The sequence below is a fragment of the Mesocricetus auratus genome, unplaced genomic scaffold (assembly GCF_017639785.1).
Source record: "Mesocricetus auratus isolate SY011 unplaced genomic scaffold, BCM_Maur_2.0 Super-Scaffold_6730, whole genome shotgun sequence".
In the NCBI taxonomy this organism is placed as follows: domain Eukaryota; kingdom Metazoa; phylum Chordata; class Mammalia; order Rodentia; family Cricetidae; genus Mesocricetus; species Mesocricetus auratus.
The window spans coordinates 67,759,981-67,781,154 of NW_024429184.1; the positions used below are offsets into that span (position 1 = coordinate 67,759,981).

Sequence of the window (21,174 nt, forward strand, 5' to 3'; positions counted from 1 at the left end):
ACACACCCAATGACATGCAGGTCTAGATTCACACTTGACAGCTCTATATACACCTGTGCAAGTGCTAGGTGTCACTAAAGGACAGGGACAAATTCTGAGAGCTGGTTCCTTCAATGACAGTATTTTATGAGCAGCCTAGGGTATACTTACACAAAGATGACTGTGGCATCACTGGGTAATACGATGCACTAGATATGCAATCCTTGAAAGACCGAATATCATTATGTGGCAGGTGACAGTCTTTGACTACATACAAGGTTGTGGAGATGGTCTGTTGCCTGTTGTGTTGGCAGAAGCAGTCTACAAGTATTTCAGAGGCTCCATACTCACAAGTCAGTATTCATACCAGGGACCAGAATGATGAAGTACCACAACTGCAAGCCTGTAGCATCCTGGGCAACTCTTGTCATGGGCAATGAGAAAAAAATGCTAGTGAATTGTACCTTGGATAAACATTGGGGAGAAACTTCCAGAAAAACAGTTTTGCAATAAGCTAAATAATTCAGCGCTGCCTGTGTTTTGGACTGAGCAGTAAGGACAGGACTAGCACACGGTACATTTTGTGATGAGCCTATGTCTTTCAGGCTGAAGTGTCTTCAACTGATAAGATAAGACATCTGAGGAGAGGGGGCCTCACAGACTAAAATCCGTTAATAGGCAACTTGCAGCCTCTGGGTTTCTCTCCAGGAACTACTCTAAGAAGCACAGGTGTACCAGATCTCAGACTGGTCTTCATATCCTTCTAAGATCTGGGCTGTTCTGATAGGAACATCCTAAGCTCTTTCTATGCAGGAGATGACGGGGCATAGGCTGCCAAGCGTACTTGTACTGACTTCGGTGAATACAGTTAAATACTGTGAACAATCTCTAAAACTACATTCATCCCCCTATAAAATGACAATTACTATTCCTACCTCAGCATTCTCCCTAATCCTATCTCAGGATCCAGTGAGAACTGTTTGTGTAGACAGCTTAGTAAAATGCTAACACACAAAGTCCAGGCTCCATAAATGTCAGCTATTTGGATCAATCCTAGTCTACTTTGAAGAACTTTCATTTTTCTGTCCCAGTCTAAGAAACAAGATAATTCTCTGGGAGCTTCACTAAGTCTTCTCTTTTCTGAAAATGAAGCTTCCTCATGTGCTAGCTGCCATTCACATGCCAAACTCCAGCCCCAAACTTGCTCTATAACCCCAGCCCAATAATCAGAGGTCTAGGAATGAGGGGTCTAGGAATGGGGACGTGGAACTCCTGAAGACTCAGGGTCTCCGACAGAATCAGACCTTTACACTTCAGAACTAACTGAACCTGCCCAGCCACTGGCCAGAAAAGGACAATGTCAACCACTATTTAAAGAACAGAAGGTCTAGGAGAAAGGAGAAGCGGTTAGTTTCTAGAAAGACATCCACAGCTCAACGCAGAAAGCACTGTGAAGCTAGAAAGATCAACTACTACACTGTCACTTTCAGAACCAGAGACTTGGACTTCTGTGTAGCCAATAGCAGTGGGATCAGGTAACTGCCATGTGGTCATCCTGCTGGACGAAGGTGGCACGTATGAGCTTTCAGATGTCTAGTCTGAGGGCATGTGAAGACTGTGTAGCCCATCACCACTGTAGGTACTTACTTTTGTCTACTCATCCTTGAAGATCATAGTCCAGGGAAATTTTTAATAAAAAACAAAGGACTGGCAAGGCTGCTTGGAAAGTAGTGACATTAGCTGTCAGATTTTGACGATCATTTGAATCCCCAGGACTCACATGGTGGGAAGAGAGAACCAACCTCTACAAGTTGTTCTCAAACCTCCATAGGCACACTGTGGCGTGTGCACGCACACACGCGCACACACACAAAATTAATAAATGTAACATTTTTTAAGCTTGAGACAGTGGCTTGATGGGTTCAGCAACTAAAGGTCAGCTGATAAAAATAACAGCTGCTCACACGATAGGCCATATTGCTTTTCCACGTGCTTCGGGCACACTGAGTGCTCACATGATCTCACCATACCCTTGGGTGGATGGCTGTATCAGAATCTCCATTTTTATGATTCATAACTGGCCTCTCTGGCGTAAGAGTTCAAGTTTCCAGACCCCACAGAGTATGTATGCATGGCTTCCATAAGTGTTCTCATCTCCACTGAAGAAGTGTCATAGGGTAAAAGGCACAGACTCTGAACATTTCGTGCCAAAACACTGACAAGATGCCACAAAAATACCAAGAGCAAATAGGCAATATGGACAGAGACAGCCCAGGATGACACGATTCAACAAAAGGATCTGCTGTGTGGTTGTAGGGTTATCACTCGGGCTTTTAAAGCACCTTTTCTTATTTCAAGCAAGTGAAGGCAACCTGGGTGGCAATATTAGCTATGCAGGCAGATTCTAGAATCTAGCCAATCAGGATTCAAGCTCCTTTACCACAGACTGCAGTGGGATAACTCCAGAGAGCTTAAACTCTCAAGCCTCAGTCTCCTCAGCTGCAAATGGAGATAATTCTATCCAATACCTGAAGCTGTTCCTGCTGAGTAATTAAAAGCCCCATTAAAACACTCAGGACACCCTATAAGGTGTAACTCAGTGGTACAGCTCATGCCTACTATGTAAAGTCCTGGACTCAATACCTGACTCCCACAGGTTGTTCTGACCTCTACACACATGCTGTTGGCCCAGTCACATGTGTGCACAACACATCAGCTCTCACACACACACTCACACACACACACACACGTTATTGTTATCTTTTAAGATATCTGTGTTCTGCTTTTCTTCAATGCCCAACACACAATTTAATCAAGACTTTGAAACTTTCAGGAAGTTGGCATGATTTTTTTTCCGACATGATCTACATATCTGAAATTAATTAAAGTAAAAACTTCAAGTCAAACAAGGTTAAGTACGGAAGAATATATAAACTACCACAACAGAGGTTTTTAAGTTCTCTCTAAAGACCAATGGTTAACAGTTCTCAGGCCCCACCCATACATAAAGTAATTGCCAGACCCACTCACTATAAAGCATATCAGATATTAAGGCATATCTTGTTGTAGAGCTGTGCTGAAGTTGGCCGTATTACTCATCTAGAACGCTAGCAGGCACTGCCTTGGAAGCTAAATGTATACTTATTATTCTTGAAGGAACATCTCATTGTTTACCTGCTCATGTTAAACATACTTAATGGTTTTTAGGTATGTTTAAATAAAATGCACATCTGTAATTGTTTTAAATATTAACAGAACAGATTTCTACGATGTCCTAGTCTCTCAGAAAAAAAAAATGAACTGAAGACAGAGCACTCCTTAAAAGGTTAAGTAGTTCCCCAACTTGCTGCAGAACTAAGAAAGAAAAAACATTAGCAAGTTATCTACAGCCTTCATCAGCTGCACTGCCCACCTGACTGTTTAAGATGACATTCTCAATAAGATGACATAGCAATGCTACCACACGTCTGATTCCCGGCTGTTCCCAACACAACGGCTGGAGTGGAAGTGCACGTCACCTGCAGTCCCACTCAGTAGCAGCAGCTCTATGCCTGACCCTTTATTTATAAAATAAATACATGGTGTAAAACCCATACCCACCATATGACTTCTGCGGCCTCCTGAGTCGCTGCTGAAGCCAAGATGGTCACCAAGTAAACACTCACTTCAGGAGCACTAGAGCCCACGCCACAGGAGGTCACAAGCACCTTCCATCACCCTACAACGCCGGTAGAAATGATCTCTCAAACCTCGAAAACAAAAGAGAGTACCTTAAAGGAGTTTTTTTTTTTAATTGGAACTAGGAAGTTGAAGAAATAGTACCAGAAATACACTCCCAGCAAAGAGCTGGCACGGGGCATCTGAAATGTTAGTCAAAGCACCGAGGTTTTATACTAAGAGATCCTCAAACGAAAATAGGAAGTTCCAGAGAAGACATCTTCAATTGTGGACAAAAAATAGTATATAAAACCAACAACAACAACAAAAAAAAAACAATTAGCTAGAAAAAGTTTAAGGTCAATGCTCAAAATTTTTGTAATTTCTTAGCTCATATATTATTAAAATACACCATTCAGAAGCTTTTCTGGGTTTGTCAATCGACATCTCTCCTCTGCCACTAGCAACCGTGTTGTATATAATCCACTTTTTACAACTGAACAAAGAGTCTTTGAAGATAATTTACATATTAAACTGGTTTATACATACTCCACTAAACACCAGGTAAGTATTCAAGCCAAGGCTGTTATTTTTTTCCGATTATTTAAATAATATATTCATTTCTACAACACCCACGTAGGACCGCAACTGCCTCAACACAATTAAGTCCCTCCAAGTGAGAAGCCTAGCCCTGGAAGCACATGGCACCCACAAGCTATCTTCTGGAAGCCCAAGGACCTTGTCTGAATACATAATAAGCCACTAAAATGAGCTTCCAGAAGAGAAGACATAGAGGGCAAACGTGCCAAGTCTGGTTACCACAGGATTCGTGCTCAGCCTCTGATGACCAGAGTGTCCATGTTAGGCTAGTTAACAGAAAAATGCTACACATCAAGCCAGCTGCAATGGTTACTGTCCCCTTCCCCCAGTGGGCTTGCCTGCCACACACTACCATCTTTAAGGGGAAGGTAGTAGATTATGCCTGAAAAGTCTGTAATACCACTAACGATGGAAAGACGGCTACAGCAACAGTTACCCAACCCATAGTCAGTACCAGGGATCTCAGTCATATGCACAAAGAACTCATGGACATCTTCCTCATATGCCATCCTTGTCAGGTGTCTGCTGCCTCCACGAATAGCATTACCAGCCAGCCAAGAGGGTGATGTGCTAGAAACTGACATCCCCAGGGACCTCTCTTCCAGGACACGTCCATCTATCTTCAGGTCTGATCCACTGAAATTCCTACAAATTCCTAACATCTGCCCATTGCTCTCCACCCCCAAGGACACCAATCTGGTCTACATCAGCATCAATCCCAACTAAAGTGGACAGGATGCTGCCTGCATTTTTCTGTTCTCCTTCCACCCAGCCAGCCACGCATTTCATCCCAAAGACACTCAGTACTACAGCTTTCTTCCAAAATCCCAAATTCCACATCTTGTCAACGCTATCCAAGCTGGATGCTGCCTGTCTCTAGGGTCTCATCTCAAAGCTCCATGACAGCTTAAAACCTGCCCCAGGTCAGAGGGCACTACTTCCTATCGTGTCCTCATGCTTTCCTCCACACATATGGATGGCAATGCTAAAGCCATTTCTCAGTGTTTAAGACCACACAATGGTGGAATTCTGGAGTCACCTGTCTTCCCGGTGTCCACAGCACCCAACCTCACAGCAGCTTGGCTTTTGGAAACTCTGCCAAGTGTCTACATGTTACCACTGCGTTTCCGGTATGCACTACTATATCTTTCAGGTGGTAGGTACCCAAAAACCAGTGGAATCAAAAACAAACAGAACAGAAAAACCTATTAAGAGTTTAGAAGGCCAAGCCTATTTATTGCCTACACAGGCAGCATGAGGCTCAAATGGGCACCAAAAAAAGTATCTACCCAATTCAACATCAACAGCCGACAACCAATCAACCCTTTACCCACCAAAGTATGTTTCTCCCCTTCAAAGTAAAAACAAAACAAACACCCCCACAAACGCCCCCCCCCAAAAAAACTTCTCTAAGAATATTCATGTTTGCAATGGCCTGACAAGTAAAATGTACACCATTTAGTTAGGATGATGAACACACGATCCTACACTGAAAACGGCAATCAAATGTTGGAATAATTATCTCTGCTCTTTTCAAAATAGATAATCATGAGGGTGGGGGGATTCTAGCACAGAGGAGGAAACTACCACTGATTTTAGAGAGCCCAAAGAAGCCTGGTTCTCATATGCTCCACAACTCTAAAGACAGAAGGTACTCTCAAATCATTCCATGAAGACGAGCCCAACTCTCCTAGAGATAACTCAGTTGGCCAGCAGAGAAGCCCACGCCTCCCCCACACAGCACACCATACTAGGCACTAGAGAGACGGGTGCTAGCTCGATTAATTAATCTCTTAGCTCCACTTTTTTAATCTTTGAAGTCAGAAAGTCATCAGGCTCTCTAAGGTCCTCACACCCTAAATATCTCAAGACTCAATGACTATAAAACTAAATCCTATATGACAGTATCTTTATGATTATTATTTCTATTATAACACAGCTGATTTCACTTAATAATGCAACATATTAATAAAAGACACACACAATCAGTGTTTTTAATTACCATTCCTGCTCTTGGCCCCCACCATGACCTATTCTGATCTTCAGCCATATCTGCAATACGAGTGATGGCCAGGTTGAACGCCATTACATCTTTGCGTTTTATAGAAACGTTTACTCCCATTTTTTAATTTTAAACAGTACCAGTCATCTTTAATTTTCAAAGATTTTTAGACTAAACAGTTTTCTTAAGAAAGAGGACTGGGGCTGGAGGCTCAGCAGTTAAAAACACTGGCTGTTCTTCCAGAAGACCTGGGTCGAATTTCCAGCACCCACAAGGCAGCTCACAACTGTAACTCCAGTTCTAGGACATCCTTCATCCTCACACAAACACACAAAACACCAAAAAAAATTTCTTTTAATTTTAAAAGAGGACTATTTATCTTACAAACCAATGGTTCTAAAGGCTTTAGAAACTAGTGAAGAAACAAAAACGCTGTTCTAATTTTTAAATGGTATAAAAGGATATCTCTTCTAAATGTCATACAGATGTGTCTGTAAGACAATTCAGAGCCACAGAGGGCCAACGTGTTCCTTCAGTTACAGCTTTCCCTCTCAAATGCCCTTCCCGATGCTGTCAAGCATATTTAGCTATGCCTGCACACATGCAAGCCTTCCATGTAGAAGTCATCTGAATTTGGGGAGTGATCTCTTTCTTAAGAACAACTTTAATGACACGCTTTCTAGCTGCACACCTGCTCAACCCTGGCTGAGTATTGCCACTGTTGTGATGCCTCATTCACAGGACGTGTTTATAAGATGGCCACAGTGTCTACTATGAAACCAAAAGGCGCTGTCTGGATAATGAAGAGGGAAAAAGAACTACCACCTCCATGGCTCGCCTTGGAGACAAGAAAAGCAGAAAGAAGTTTCTCTGCTACTAGAGAGTAAACTCCCAGAGGGAAAAAGTCCTGCCTCTTACACAAAGTTCTGCAGTGAAAGGCTTGCACAGACAGAATGAAAAGTAGCCAAGTGGAAGGTAAGTGAATGGCAAGCAAACCTGATCATGCACAGCAAATAAAATATTATTCCAGGTTTGAAAGAATTGTCCCAAACCTGACTCCCATACTGCACTATGGGTCATACTGCAGATATACAGTTCCCTGCCGCGAGGTTAGTACTTGCTTAGCTCCCAACTTTGCATCAGTGTGCAAAAAAGGCTGCAATAAGCCCTTGCTGTTTAAAATCATACTAAGAACTTATGGTGCCCACCTCTCAGTAAAACCGAGACTAACAGAAAACACTCCTTTCAGAGAAAGTATTGGAAATGCTCCACAAGTCAAACTGATAAAGAAAAACTAGACCAAGCCTAGCAGAATCCACTAAAGCACTATTTTAACCCTGACTTTCTGACCGCATTAATATTGGCATCTATATTTTCAAGCTGAGGTGGTGGGTAACTAGTTTATTTTTTTTCCTTGCAAGAGAAAAATAAAAGTTGAGATTTGACTGTCATCTACATACCATTTCTCTATTCTGTCTTCTGTGCTAAAGACATAGGAGAGGCAATCAATTTCAAAACTAATGCCAAAATAATTCCACTAATGAAGCCAGTTTAGCCAGAGCTTGGAATTCACACAAGTTTTTAAATACCTTTTTTTTTACCTACAAACTCTTTGAATACTGAAAGCATAAACATGGAATAAAATTTATAAACTTCAGACTTACTAATCTGTCCAGTTTTCATTGTGAAAGGGGGACAAAATGCCAAGAGAATATAAACAATCCCAATACACAGTCCCAGGGAACAACCTCAAACCCTGAGTGTTACACAGAGGAAATTCACCTGTTACAAGTCTGTCAAAAATCCATGATGTCCCTTAATCAGCAGATTGCCAGGAAGAGGGAAGAGGAATGCCTTATTCACCCAGTAGACAAAAAGGAAAAAAAAATATTTTCTTCATTTTAAATAGCTCCTAAGATTCGTTGATCAAGTCCTTATTCCCAATATTTCCTTTTACTGTTCCTTTTTTTTTCTTGCAGTTTTTCAGGGAAAATAAACTTTTCATAAGCAAACTGGAAGACTTAAAATGTCTCCTACTTATCACCTAGAAAGGCAATCCGAGTCCTCTGTGCCCCAAGCATCTAGCTTTCAGCCTCTTTATTATCGTTGTCAATGAATGGGCCCCAGTCAAATGAAAGCTGCCATTTTAGGGGAAAGACTGGAGGGCTTTCTGTTGTGCAACAGCGAGACAAAAACACTGCGCGACAGATGTACTCTGGGGGCTGGGAAGGATGCAACTTCATAAAACCACTGCTCAAGTTATTTCTCGGACATTAATGTAATCGAAACGTAATTATAACTGGAATAAATCAGGTACGGAGCTGCTGGGTCATCGCCACTAAGATTTTTTTGTCATCGTTAGAACAGATCTGTGAGGAAATAAAGAGATGTAGTTTTCTCCCGCTGATTATCACACGTATGAAGAGTATTCTCCCTCTTACCGAAAGAGAATTGGGGGAAAGTAACAGTGAGCCCCTTAGGAAGGTGTCACCCACTACAAAGACAGCTTCAATTTAAAAATAAAAAATAAAAACCAGGGCTCTCACAAAATTATTTAAAATAATTTAATATATTCCAGAGATCCAGCTCTGAGGATAGACACAGTTTCAGTAAGTTATTTAAATCGATTGCTAGATAATACACAACGGGAAACTAAAAAGTATACTTAGTAAGTGGAGAGCTGGATAGTGTATCTAATTCTAGCAATTCAAAGGAAACTCTCCATGTGGGTTGCTACTTTTCTTTTGTCCATTGTCTGTTCAGAAGAGGGAAGAAGAAAAAAAAAAAAAAAACTAGTTTAAAACCGAGGCGTGAACAGTCTCTAAAAGTGACCTCCTGGGAGAACCGTACTGCCCCGCCGCAGCACTCCCCGCGCCGCCCGCTCCACGGGGGCGCTCACAAAGCGGGCTGCCGGGCCGGAGTTTGGGGTGCGCTCCCACGGCGCGGGGCTCCTCGAGGCAGAGCCATCCGAAGAAAGGCGGCTCGGGAATGATGGCTGCTCGGGGCCGGCGGCTCCTTCCCCGGAGCCTCCTGACCAGTCCCCTGCCCCCGCCAGCCGGCCGCCCCCTCCCCGTGCCGCTCGCCCCGCGCCGCCTCGCCAACCCCGCACCGCGCCCCGTCGCGCCCCGCCCGCGCCCCGCGCCCCCAGCGAGCCCCGTCCCCGGTGCGAAGCAAACAAACAACGCGTCCCCCGCCGCCCTCCTTCCTCTCCCGCTGACCGCTCGGCCTCCAGCCACCTCGGCCGCTCGCCCTCGGAGCCGGCTCTCCGCGGGGGCACCGCACAACCCCGCCGCTCCGGGGCCACCTGGCGACCCCCGCCCCCGCCCGGACCCCCGACAGGCTGGGGGGGAGGGGAGCGGGGACGCGAGTTGGGAATCGCGGATTAAAGTCGCTATTATGCCGCCGCCTGCGGCCGGGCCAGCTCGGCAAGGTGGGGTCCCCCGGTCGCCCGCCCGCGCTCGCCCCAGCCCGGCTCCCTTTCTTCTCGTCCTCCCGCACTTGGGAGCCGCCGGGGAGCCCCGGGAGCCCCTGGCTGCGGGCTCGGAACTCCGCGGCCGCCGCCGGCTGGGCTTGGGACGCCCCCCCGCGCCGCGTGTTCGCGCCGCCCCCGCCCCCGCCCCACGCGGCGCCCCGCGCACTTTCCCTGCCGGCGACCCACCTCGCCCGTGGCCGTCCCCGCGCGGGCTGGCGCCGCCGCGCCCGCAGGGACGCACTTTGTTCGCGCCGGTGCGGCCGCCGCTCCCGGCGAGCGCGGCGTGGTCGGGCCGGAGCGGGGGGCGGGGGCGAGGCGGGGGGCGCCGCCGTCCCCGAGCCCCGCGCTCAGCGCCCCGCGCCCGCGCGCCCGCCGCCGCTCGCGCCGGAGTTGGAGCCCAACTTTTTCCTCCTTCCCTTTTCTCTCGAACGCAGCCGGCAACTCGTGCTCGGTGCCGGCGGGAGGAAACGCGCTCGCGCTCCCCAGCGCGCAGACACGCTCCCTCCTGTCCCCGTCCCCCCCGACGCCGGCAGCACAACAAAAAGCCATTTACATGCGAGGAAGTGACCCTCGGCCGCCCCGCGCGCCCCCGCCGCCGCCGGCCCCGCGGACGGAGGCAAAAGTTGGGGCACCGGGCGGCGCTCGGGCCGCGGGTTCGGGCCCCGCGGGCGACCGGGCGGGTGGCACTGCGCTCCTGCCGACCGCGACCCCCGCGCGCCTCTCCCCGCGCCCCGCACACGCCCAACTCCCCGCTCGCAACTCCGCGCGGCCGCGGCCCGGCCCGGCGCGGTTTCCTGCCGCCGCCCCTCCCGGGGGCGCCGGGGAAGTCTGCGCTCACCGGCTCGCTCGTTCGCTCCGGCTGGTCCGCCGCCGCGCGCCGTGGGGAACAAAACGCAGAGCGGCTCCGGAGTTGGCTCGGCGGCCGCGGCCGGGGGCTGATCCACGGACGCGGAGTTGGCCGCGCGCGGACGGGGCTCTGGCGAGTTGCGGGGTCTCCGGGTCCCCGGGCCGCCTCCTCCGCTGCGCTCCTTTGTGTAATTCCACTCGATTCAAGTTTAATCCGATAGTTCCCGAGCACGAGCGCGTCCGCACCACCACGGCTCAACCCCCGCTCCGCCGCCGCCGCCGCTGCCGCCGCCGCCGCCGCCGCCGCCGCGGCCCCAGCACGCCAGCGCCTGCGCGCGCCCTGCACGCCACGAGCACGAGCCTCCGGGACCGCGCGCGCCCGCGGCCGGCTCCCTCCGCGCCGCGCCCGCGCGCCGCCACCTGACGTCAGGCGCGCCTGGCATAATTTATGCAAGAATTCGGCCGGGGTGGCGGAGGCCGCGGAGAGGCCGAGAGAAGGGGGCGGCGCGGCCCGGGCGGCCGCCCCTTCCCGTCCTGCCGGGCGCCGGCGCAGCGGGCGGATGGCGGACCGGGTGCGCGGTCGCCACAGCCTCTCGGGCGAGCTGCCGCAAGCGCTCGGGCGCGGGTGCAGACGTTGCCACGTTTCCGCGCAGCACCTTCCCGGAGCCGCGGTGCGCCTCCCTGGGGCAGGATGCCGAGGCCCGGAGCTCGTAGTGACCCCCGGCCACCGCGAGGGGTGTCCAGCGCCGCGCGTACGGCGGAGGCTGGAGGTGTTTGGGTGTCTCTTCTGTAATTATCCTTCAACTTGAGATGATTTTCCCACACGAAATACCTAGGATGGACGCCTTTCCTTTCAAATAGATCCTTTCTGGCTTCACCACTTTGCTTTTGCCGACGTCCTCGGTGATAGGACAGCCGGATCCGCCACTAAATCAAAAAGTTGAACTAGATGGCATTGATTTGGACTGAATTTGTTAGCGTGCCAAAAAAAGAAGGGATAGCGCAGTGGTTATGAAACAAAGAAATAGGATGTGTGCCCATTTTTAAACGTGTCAGAACTGGAATATTGTCTTCATTCCTTGGCCAATGTGGCACTAAATATCTTTAACTATCCGACCTTCTCGCCCATTTATCTTTCCGTTCAAGATGAATTTTTTTTATTAATTTCCCTCTTGTGTAATAGATACTTGCACCTTTACTAAGCACCTTTTGTTTCCAAAACACTGAGCAAGTACATTTGTAAACCGCCAACAATTGTAAGCTCTAAGGTAACCGGTTTTATTAGGTTAAGGATTGCACTTACTTTTAAATAAGGAAGGAGGTTCTACAGTCAGCAATGGCAGATGAGCAAGTGATTCGGTGCTACTGAACTAAAAATCGTAGGGAAAATGTGAAGCTTGCTAATCTCACCGCTGAAGCCGGTACTGCTACTGAGCCTGGAATCAGTGTTTTATTTGGGCAAATGATTTGCCCAAATTATTTCATTTATACTACAATTTAATTGGTTAAACATTTATTTCCTAATAGCAAATTTCATAAATATTTTAATCTTTTTTGGTATTGGACAATCTGTTGATTATTTAAGTGCCTTGCTTCTGGCTTTCTTTCACCATAAATTGAATTTTAAAAGAAATATGTTCATCAAATAGTTTATAAGTAATCCGCAGAAAATATATTAATACCGCAGAAAAAGTATGACATTGAAAACATGAAAATTTTAAAAATCTACTTTTTATAGCCCCAGTATCATAAACTAAAAATAACAATTCTGACATTAACTTTCCATTTGCATCCATACCCCTCAGAGTAAGACTATAATAGAAAGCCTGATGGTGACGGCACCAACCTTTAAACCTAGCACTTGGGAGGCAGAGGCAGGAGGATTTCAGTAAGTTCCAGGCCAGTCTGGTCTATCAAGTGAATTCCAGGACAGCCAGGACAGTTACACAGAGAAACCCTGTCTCGGAAAAAAACAAAAACAAAAAACAAAAGACCATATTTTAGGGGAGAAATCTTACTGGTCAGATATGCATCTATTTCAAGGCAATTTACAAGCTAAAAGAAAAAAAGATGACCTCTATCTATATTTAATGAAAGTGTGATGTTTCAGCTGTGTGATCAACAAATATCTCCAAGTGACTATGAGCAGGTCCCCTGTTGTGTCCTTGTATATTTCACTAGAAAGTTGGGACACTTCTTTTTGTAATATGCCAAAGATAAACATAGCCAGTGTAGAACAAAACATCAGCCACATGTCCCGCCTCTGACTTAATCTCCTCCTTATCCCATCCAGGGAGCCCCGTGAGAAGTCCAGATTTGCAGGGAAAGTTCTACTGGTGCAGAACTGGAGGGTCTTTAAAAAGCCAAAACCCTCAGGCACAGACCTAGGCCGGCTTGTCTTTCCTAAACCTTAGCTCCCATCCACCCCCACTACCCTGGAACATTCTTCTCTCCATTTGCTTCACTCTTGAAGTTTTCCCAAAGGGAATCATTTGAATTCACAAGCTTTAGCTTTAAGTATGCAAATATCTTAGGGCCAGATAAGGGTCATTCACAGACAAATGTAAACTCCTGCAATGGGTTGCTTTTTTTCCCCCAACACCCAGCTGAAACTAACTCATTAGGAGATTTTTACATTCTTTTTACATTGAGAGCCTAAGAGGTTCCAGGCTTGGTTCTGGGTTCTTGGAGAAAACCTTGTGACAAGGTCCCTCCCTTTCTTGAAGTCCTCTGCCTTGTGGATTGGTGGTTGAGATTCAGTGAGCACAAAGAGCAATTCGGGAGTCTACATCCTTAAGGAATTAGGGTTAGCTTGCCCAAACGGAGACCTGGGAGGTGGGGCACTAACAGGCTGAGTGGGAGCCAGTAGATAGAGCTTAGGAAAACACAAACACAACGTAGCCTGTGGCAAAGGGAGCTTCTAGGTGTGTGAAAGGAATGGGGAACCCACTTCCAAGATTCAGAGGGATGGCTGATAGGAAGATAGAAGTTTGTCTCTATTGGGGGAAATAACAATAGTTGGTAGCAGAGGGTCATTTGCATATACAAAATAACGGAAAAGCACCCAAGCTTCTAGAACATCTGCTGAAACTTCAGCTCTGCCAGTCTCTCTAAAGGATGATATAAAGCATGCTAATTCCAGGATAGAGGGGATACTCTGTGAGTTTTTGGAACTTTTTTCAGAATCAATTTGCAAACCCTAAGAAGAAAAGAAGTATTATTCTACGTCCTCATTTACAAAATTTATATTCCTTGAGGGCAGTGATGGTTCACCCTTTAATCAGGCAGAGGGATATCTGTGAGTTCGAGGCCAGCTCAGTCTACAGAGTACCAGGACAGCCAGGGACACACAGAGAAACCTTGTCTCAGGAAACAAAACAACAACAAAAATTACGTTCCTCTTAATCAAGTTGTTTGCGTTAAATTATGATTCAGTGCAGCCATTGAAAATGTTTAGAAAAATAAAGGCATACGTAGGAAGCAGGTTATAAATACTGAAACACCAAAAACAAAGTCAAAAGTACTTTTTTCTGCCTCGTGTAATAATGACATCATTTTTCCTGTGATTTTTTTCCATGGGAGAACTCAATTGGAAATTTAAGTGATGATGAAGTGGTCAGGCACTCAGTCCATTCTTTTACAGTAAAAAATGACCATTATAATGTAGTCCAAAACTGCAGGTTCCCACTGGAGATACTGGATTTTTCTTTCTTTGGTACCAGCTTTACAGTTACTGCTAGTCTGCATTATGCCAATCAAAGTGAACTTGGCTTTGGTTCCGCTGCCTAAAAACTTACTTGTGTGTTAAGTGAGTTCTCCTGGGTTATTAACATAGCTCATACACGAATATGAATTGGCTCAATTACATTTTTGCAGATTATTTCTTAAATTATTCTTGGGATACCCTTCCAGTGCTTTTTAACTTATCAAGAACGTGTGGTGTGAAATGTTTATCAATAATTCCACAGTATCTTTTAAGTAAGCAGATAGGATGTTGGTTTTAAAATCATTAGATAAAATTCCCGTCCCATCTCCAGTAGCCCAGAATACTGTAGGAGCCCCTGCTGGCAACTGTCAGAAGTGATAAGGCTGGGCTCTCAGTGGGGGGCGGGAGTGGGGGAGGCTCAAGCTAGGATGAGACTCTCACAGTCAGTTAAGGGACATTTGAGCCATTCTTTCAGAAAACTTTTGTTGAATGCTTGCAGTACCCTCTTAGTCTTGAGGACATGGTAAGGTCCCTTTTTGCAGGAGTATATGATGTGTGGCAGCCTAAGAAAGGACTGCTTCTTCGAGGCAGGGCTGTTACTAGTGGTAGAGCAGCAGTCTGCAGAATGAAAACCTAGGTTGGATCCTGGGCACCACTGAGGAGAAAAAAATGCAATAGAATAAAGGTGTGGTTCTTGCTGCCTGGGACAGAAAAATATGTTTCCTAGGATATGAGGCCTTCAGCTCTGTCTTGAGTAGACTCAGGATTTCATCAGGACAGGAAGGGTCATCAGACTAAAGTCATAAAAGATACTGCCTCAAACTAGGAGAGTCCACGGCACCCAGACCTCCTGGATCCAGACTTGTGCCTGTGAGCCTGGAGACTTTTCTTTGGTGTTCTCTTAAATTCCACCTCCAACTCCAAGATGCACTGTCTGTCCTTCCTTTGACCTCTGAAAAATACCCATCTCCACCGATGCACATGTATGTTACAGTATAACTCACTCTTGCCCTGTCTCCTCATTGGGTTGTGAGCAATGACTTGTCTGTTGGCACCCCAGTTATGACAGACTTTCCCCAGATGCCAGGAATAGAGAGGGAGGAAATTGGACTAAGGAAGTGGAAAGGGCTGTGGGAGCTCTAGTCTTCATACTAAAGTTATAGTCTATCTCCAAAGAGTTTTCAGAAGAGGACCAAGACAGACCTCCACTTCGAAAGATGGGTCTAGTGCCCAGCAAGATGGCTGATCAGATAAAGGTGCTTGCTTTGCAAGCCTGATGGTTCGAGTTCAATTGCTGGAGCCTACATAAAGTGGAAAGGAGATATTTGATTTCACAAAGTTGTAATCTGACACACACACACACACACACACACTAAATGAAATTTAAAGAGAAAGAATGAGTATGAAGAAGAGGAGTGTGCAAAACTAGCTTGCATTTAGCCACACTGCTGCCTGTCTCTCTCCAGTTACCAGCTCCAGTAGTCCAGTGTCCTAATAATGACCAATACTGAGCATCCCCCTAAAGCATATCATTGTCTCCACTTCTAGTCTAGTGCATGGAAGGTCATAATACTAACTTAGTGATAGACACTTTTACAAAACATCTAAATGGGGGAAGTACTCCATAGTATTTCCAAACAGTTACTAGACACTTGCGGAGCGCCACACACTGTGTTGGGTGCTGCAAACACAAAAGTAAGCAAACCCCTATTCTGAAGGGGGTTCCCTAACGCTGTGGGGTGGTGGGAAGGACAACTAAGCATATTGTTGTAATCAAAAAGTGTGCAATGGGGGTATAATCCGGGCTAGTGATGACTCCGAAGAGCCTCCTTCTGCGTCTGCCCAGATAGGCAGAAGAGCCAGCACAGAAGATGTGACATTTAAACCAAGACTTGCCGGACGCTGCAGATGGCAAGGGATGGAGAACCCACCAGGCAGAAAAAAACTGGCTGATAGTGCCTGAGGCAGATGGCCTGTGTCAGGACCGCAAGTAATTTGGCTCAGTTAGAGCGTAGCACACACAGGGAAGGAAGTGAAGATAGAAATAAAATGTAGGCCAGATCAGAAAGGGTTTATAGCACACGGGGAATTGTTTGGAGCTGAGTGCAGTGGCGCAACCCTGTAGGAGGCGGAGGTAAGAGCATTGCAAGTGCAAAGCCAACCTGGCTGGATAACAAGACCCTGTCTCAAAAAAAACAAAAGGCTATGGGTGTAATTCAGTAGTCGAATTCTTGCCTGGCTTGCAGAAGATCACACAGTTCAGTTTTTAGTACTGAACCAAAAATTGTGGGGCTGGAATGCAGCAGGTTTGGCAGCACGTTTTCCTAACGTGCAGGAAGCCTGGGTTCTACCCTCAGCCCTGCATAAACTGTGCAGTGTCTCATGTCTGCAATCCTAGCTCTCGATGCCATTGTTAACCACATAATGAGTTTAAGGCCAGCCTGGGCTACTTTTGACCCTGTCTCAAACAGACAAAAACTCCTTTGGCCTTCGACATTGAGTGAATGGGTATCTACTTACATCATGAGCCAAGATAAAGAGCAGCGATTGCAAATAGTTTGCAAAGGCACGCGAGGCTTTCTGTGACATCAAGGTCCCTTGTGGGATTCTCAAGTGGGGATGCCATTAAGAGTCAGGAGCTGAAGGTGTGAATGACGCTGACAGATGACGACTTTCCCAGTTATCCACTGCAAATCAAGCCGCTGTGAGCTTAGTGTCTTAGAAATTATAATTCATCTGGCTGCCTCTGTGGGGGTTGGGCTTAGCTGGAAAAGGCGGGGCTTCTCCATCTTCATGACCTCTGTGACTTGTCTGTCTCGGAGGAGTTTCCAAGAAGGCAGATCCTAAATGCAGAAGGACATGTCAGGCCTCTGCTTGCTTCGGGTGGGCTGATGGCCCTTGGCCAAATGGAGTCCCATGTGTGGTCAAGCTTACAGTCAATGTGGCAGGAAATAACACACAAAGAGGCTCAAGCCATTGAGAACCACTACCCCTGCAAACACACATCAAGAGATGGGCAGGGGAAAGACAACAGAAGGACACTCACACACAACTGACAAAGGGAGGCACCCTGAAGCAGGAGTGGCTGGAGAAAAGTCACAAAGATCACGCATCCAGAAGGGGACACCAGCTAAGGCAGAGGAGTCTTGCAGGAGGGAAAGGGCACAGCATACGAAGTCACAGACCCAGTGGAGAAAGGTTGGAAGTCTGCACTGGCTTTGCTCACTAGGGTAGAGGATGGATTGCGCTGCGGGAAACTAATGGGAGCTGAGGAAGACACAAGCAGTCCAGATTCCAGGCTCTTACAAAAAGATTGGCTAGGAAACAGAGAGTGGTGAGGCCACAAGCTGGGAGTGGTAACAGGCGCCTGTCACCCTGGGACGTGGAAGACAGGAGGAGCCAAAGTTCAAGGTCATCTTTGACTGCACAGAGAGTTCGAGGCCAGCCTGGGTTACATAAGGCCTGTCTAAAAATTAAAAAATCAAAGTAAAACAAACCTAAATTTAAAAAAGTAATTTAGGGATGGAGAAATGTCTCTGTGGTTAAGAGCACTTGTTCTTGCAGAGAGCTCCAATTACAGGCTCACAGCAGCTTGTCACTCCAGTTCCAGAGGACCCAATGCTTTCTCCCAACCTCAGACACACATGTGGTGCACACACAAAAATAAATGCATTTTAAAGAGAATCTAGATGAGAAATTGAGCAGTTTGTTTTCTTGTTTTAATGCTGCTATCTATGATGAGCATTCTTTTTTTTTGTTTGGTTGGTTTTGGTTTTGGTTTTTTGAGACGGGGTTTCTCTGTATTGTTTTGGAGCCTGTCCTGGAACTCGCTCGGTAGACCAGGCTGGTCTCGAACTCACAGAGTTCTCTGCCTCCTGAGTGCTGGGATTAAAGGCGTGTGCCACCAACGCCTGGAGAGCATGTTCAAGTTCTAGAGAAAAGACGGTGCGAAAGGAAGTTCTGTGGTAGAGCATAGTGTCCCTCAGTCAATATGCAGCTTTCCTAAGTGAAGTTTACCCTGAAGAGAAGACAAATACAGCGAGCTGACAGTCACTCAAGAGAGCTACTCCTGTCTTCTGAAACCTGGTGACATTGTTGACTGCATACCCAGTACCAAAGTAAAGTCTGGGGCCCAGGAAGCAGTCATAGTCATGGCTTGTATGTGTGTGTGTACGTGTGTAAAATCATAGTTGTATGTGATAACTGTGGTAACTTTGTAGAATAAATAACTAAACATATCTCCTCTCCCTTCTGTCCCATCCAGTCCCCAAGTGACTGGTTGTTTTTTTAGTTAAACTATGCATGTATTCCCCAAACCAAGAACCCCATGTTTTTTGTGCTGGTAATGTCAGCCATAGCCAATGTCATAGAATGGGCACAGCATGTTATTACTTCAAGTACTTGGATAATGCTAGGACAAACTATGCTGGCTTTTGATCTGTAAAATAAGAATGGGTCATAACACCCTCCCACCGAACCTGAGTGACAGAGAGGAGGCCTTTGGCAATCTGTGGGACCTTGGAGAGTGGAGCAGTATTTATTCCTGGCATACAGAGGGACTCGGATAGCCCATGCCAAGTGGAGGGATGCTCTCTCAGCCTGGACACATGGGGAAGAACCTGGGCCATTCCTGGGATGATGTGACAGACTCTGGAAATCCCTCATGGAGGCCCTTGCCCTCCCTGGGGAGTGGAGGGGGGGATGGAGTGGGGGTGAGGGGTTGGGAGAACTGAGGGTGGGGGAGGAGGGGAGGGAGAGGGAACTGAAAGTGACATGCATAGAAAGTTAAATAAAATATATGGAAAAAAGAATGGTTCATAATTTAAAGTTGATTCAAGGTCCCCCACACACACATTTAGGTACTTGCCAGGAACTTCTGCTGAGTTGAGATTCGGGGACCCTCGTCTTCCTCATCAGTGTCCTTTGGAGCCAGGATATTGAGTGTGGGTTTTACAGACTGTGTACACATAATCTACATTTAACAGGGAGAAGAATGAGGTTCAAAGTGGCAGACAAGGTCATCCTGCTGTGTATGACAAAGTTGCAATCCAAATCACAGTCTGTCTGTGTGTGCGCGCGCGCGCGCGTGTGCATGTGCGCCTGTGCGCGTGAGCGTGTGTGTGTCCGTGCACACATGTAACTGAGAGTGTATGTGCGAGTGTATGTGATGTATGTGAGGGGGAAACACTGATGTCTGTTTGAAGAGCTCTATCAGGCCTGAGCATGGCAAGCACAAGCTGGATCTTGGCAAACATGGCACCAACAGGCTTTGTCCTTTACCCTTCCTTCTTCCTTGCTAAACCATTAGATTCCATTCGTAAAGCTAGCCCCCAAAGTCCATTCCCTTATTTGGCCACTGACTCTTTCCTGAGACTGAGCACCAAGATCCAATTATCAATACACTGAAGTTCAACAACCAAAATTCATTATGTGGCTACACTGGCTAACCTGTCCAATCAGGATTTACCAACTCACCTTAGCTCAGACTCCCCATTTGCTCCTTAACCTACTCCTGAAAAAACACCTGTTGCCTGCTGTCTGTCTTTGTCATGTCCAGAGGAGGCCTCCCACCCACCCTGCTTGCCCCTCAGGAGTAATAAATCGCCTTTACGCTGACAACGTGGTGTCTGGGTGTGTCCTGTACCAATCTGAGGGACTCTAACCCCCAACTCTAGTGTCAACCTCAGCTGCTCTCCATCTCACTTTTTGAGACAGGGTCCCTTGCTAACCATGGAGCACACCAATTTCGCAAAACTGTCCGGTTGGTAAATTCTGGGATCTACTTCTGTCATGGTGGGCCTACAGGTATGGGCCACTGTGCCTGGGTTTTTTATATGGGTGCTAGGAATCTGAACTCAGGGTCTCATGCTTGCATGGTAAACATATTACCAACTGAGCCAGTTCGCTTGTTTGTTTGTTTGTTGCTTACTTGAGACAAGGTCTCACTACATAGCTCAGGATTACCTACTCCTCTACCTCAGCCTCCCAAGTACCGGGATCACAGGCTCTAACCATCAATGTCCATCTTAGACCCAAGTGTTCTAACCACCTGGCTAATCTGCAGTCTGAGCATCACCAGAAGTCTGCTTGCCTTTCTTATGATCCATTGTCCACGTGAGCTGTTTTGCATCTGTTCATGTTCCCTCTGCACTTTTCCAGTGCTGAGGATCAGACAAAGGCTTTCTTCATGGTAGGCCTCTGTTCTGTCACTGAACTCCATTCTCAGGCCTTGAGGATGTTGTTTTGTTTTAGAGACAGCATTTCACTCTGCAGCCCAGGCTCGTCTCCAACTAGAATCCCTGACCCTCTTGTCTCTGCATCCTGAGTGCTGAGATCACAGGCACACACTGCCATGCCCACCTTCCCTCGGCTTTAAGAAAAACAGTCTCATGTGCTGACTACACCAGAATTCCCATAAGAGTCTGCCGTAGGCTGCGACTCTGGGTAAGCCTGACTGGAGACTTATGCAATCATGAGCAAGCTCTCTCCTGGTAGAAACCTCCCTGATCCATGTTGAAATATGACAGTCACACGCACCCACACGGATTTGCCAGAGGTTGGTCAATGCCAGCACCTGGCATGCAGGAGACACTACAAATGCTCACAGTGTGTATGTGGCATCCAAGGTTCCAGGATGACTGGAAACATAAAAGCAACAGCCACATTCAAAAAATATTCCACAAACTGGAATCTGGATGTGGAGAAATTCCTAATTTTATCTTAATTTGTATTTTGACATAGTTAACTTCCTCCAAAGTAATTACTTTTTAATATGTTTATAATGTGTTTATAATATGACTGAGCTGCTAGACTGGGGTTTTTCATTTAGAAAGCTAGCAAGACATCGAAATAGACCATTTTCTCAGTTCCTCTGTGGAGATTCGCTGGGTGTGCGATGCTGTTGCGAAGCCC

The 21,174-nt window shown here is 46.9% G+C and overlaps 1 protein-coding gene across 3 annotated transcripts in view; it reads right to left on the reverse strand.

The window, feature by feature from the left end:
- Window positions 1-10,669, reverse strand: part of Chd7 (chromodomain helicase DNA binding protein 7) — a 183,542-nt gene extending 172,873 nt beyond the window's left edge. For all 3 annotated transcript variants that reach the window (XM_040741469.1, XM_040741470.1, XM_040741468.1), the window contains exon 1: window positions 10,549-10,669. The gene's annotated coding sequence lies outside the window, so the exon portion shown is untranslated. The remainder of the gene's footprint in view (window positions 1-10,548) is intronic.
- Window positions 10,670-21,174: the final 10,505 nt, after the last annotated feature.